Source organism: Condylura cristata, unplaced genomic scaffold (assembly GCF_000260355.1).
Source record: "Condylura cristata isolate star-nosed mole 26May11 unplaced genomic scaffold, ConCri1.0 scaffold00028, whole genome shotgun sequence".
Taxonomy (NCBI): Eukaryota; Metazoa; Chordata; class Mammalia; order Eulipotyphla; family Talpidae; genus Condylura; species Condylura cristata.
This window is the reverse complement of record NW_004567129.1, coordinates 16831427-16833592: the sequence shown is the minus strand read 5'-3', so window position 1 is coordinate 16833592 and position 2166 is coordinate 16831427.

The window sequence follows — 2166 nt, the reverse complement described above, 5'->3', positions numbered from 1 at the left end:
CCCCCCCCCCCCCCCCCCGTCTGGCTGCCCAGCCACCGCTTGTCACACAAATAAGTGGAGACCGCAAACCTTGAGCCTCACAGTTTTATTTTCTCCTCATTATCCGTCCTTCCTTTCAGCACCAATAAAGGAAAAAAACACCTCTCTTTTCAAAATATTTTATCAGGTGTAAAGGTTGTTTTTCTTCAAGGGAAGAATCGTCTGGATATATATTTGATAATGTTTTTACCAAAACCTTAGGTGTGCTTACCATATAAAACCCCTAATGTCCCATGAGGATACAATACAGAAAAAAATACAGAAATTAAAAAAGTGTTTTTTTTTTCTTTTTTAAAACAGTATTTCTAAATCTCAGCAAGTTAATACAATAGTTAAAAAGCATCAAGAGTAATATTCATACTTAAAACTCAAGGTGGTTTGGACGAATGAAAATGGCCGTTTCCTTCTGAAGCTGACCCCCACCTCCTGGCTTCGGAGGCCAGGCGTGGGGCCTCAGTTGGGATTTGGGTGACGCCTGTATCTGTCCTTTCAGGGCTAGATGCCATAGAATCTCACATCCTGGTAATGTTTCTTTTCTTTCTTTAAAAAAAAAAAAAATGCAAAAGTCTGGCTGTGCATGGCCTGGGAATCCACAGGCTTCGAGAAACGTCGTGTGATGGTGACCCGGGCGCCGAGGCCGCTGGAGAGGAGGCGCGAGGGGCGCTGGAGGGCCGGCCCTGCTCTGGATGCCCAGAGGCGACCTTTTAGGACAGGAGATGCCCGAGGCACAGGGAGGTATGACTTGCCTAAGGCCACCCTGTGAGTTGGGGAGATAAGCAGGCATCCCTGTGCTGTGGCTCCAGGCTGAGCGGCCCTGGGGTGGGGGTGGCCCCTCAGAAGGAGGGACGCCATGCTGGCTGCTCTGCCTCAGGAGCCCTGGCATCTACCTCCTCTGCTTTGACCATTTGGCTGGCTCAAAGCCCAGGGCCCTGCTTATGTGAACAGATTTCTGGCTGTTCCAGGGAGTGATCCCACAAAGCCTAGCCAAGGCCAGAAGACCAACCTCAGAGGAGGGGTCCAGCAGAGTCCCAAAAGGAAAGTCCCCTCAGTGGTGAGCAACTCCTCTTGGGTCTGGACACAGCTGGGGACCTAGCCAGGGAATTGCTCCTGGCAGCAAAGCCTTCAGCCCAGCACTGCCCAACTGGTGTGCCCCTCAGTGTGGTTCTCAGGGCCAGTCTCCCCCAGCAGAGTCTGGTATCTGTCTGGCTGCGTGACCCCTTCAGGTCCCTTATGCAGCCCAGCAGGTCACAAGGCACAGCATCAGTGCTCCCCAGCAGGTGGGCACATGTCAGGGCCCTGGGAGGAGGGGACCTTTGGGGGTTGTCAAGAACAGTCTCCCTATTGGGAGGAGCCTCGCACCTGGAAACAGACATAATTCTCCCTGTGTTACTATGGGGTGTCCGTGGGGTGTTTAAAAAGGCGGGGAGCAGAGGCAGTTCTGCTGTGCAGTGGGAACTGCAGGTCGCACCTGCAGCCTCCAGCAGCTGTGCCGGTACCCAGGGCTGTCCTGCCGGCGTGGTGACAGGGTGGGCACCTGTGCGCCTGGATGCCAGCCAGTGCCTCTCCCTGTCCAGACACGTGGCTGCTGCATCCTGGATATTGTTGAGGGGACAGGTCACTCCCCAGCTTGGCTTCTGCCCTTGCGTCCAGGGCCCTGGATCACTGTTGAGGGCTTGTAAGGATGAAGCCGCAGCCCCACCCAGAGGCGGTCTGCCAGTTCCTGAGCTCAGCCAGCATGTGGATTGGGACAGTCCCCTGGGGAGGATTGGTCCAGGACCAGAGAGGTGCGGGGATCAGGCAGGAAGAAGAGGATGTGTTGGTTTTGAGAGAAGCTACAAGTCAGTCATTTTCAAAACCAGAAACCCCACTTAACCCCCTTACTTTAAGTCCCCCTTCCTGTATAAAAGGTGCTTTTCTGCATTCCTGCCTCTGGTTCTATTGCCCACATCAGCGAGAACATGAGGGGCTGGTGTCTGGTGTGCCAGGAAGGGAGCCTCACTCAGGAAGAGCAAACATTCTCCATCAAGGTTTGCAGACCTTAAAAGTGAGGTCTGAACTTTTCTTTTTAAATGTTTTTTTGCTCTGAACTTTTCTTTTTAAATGTTATCACCCTTGAATGCAAGACCC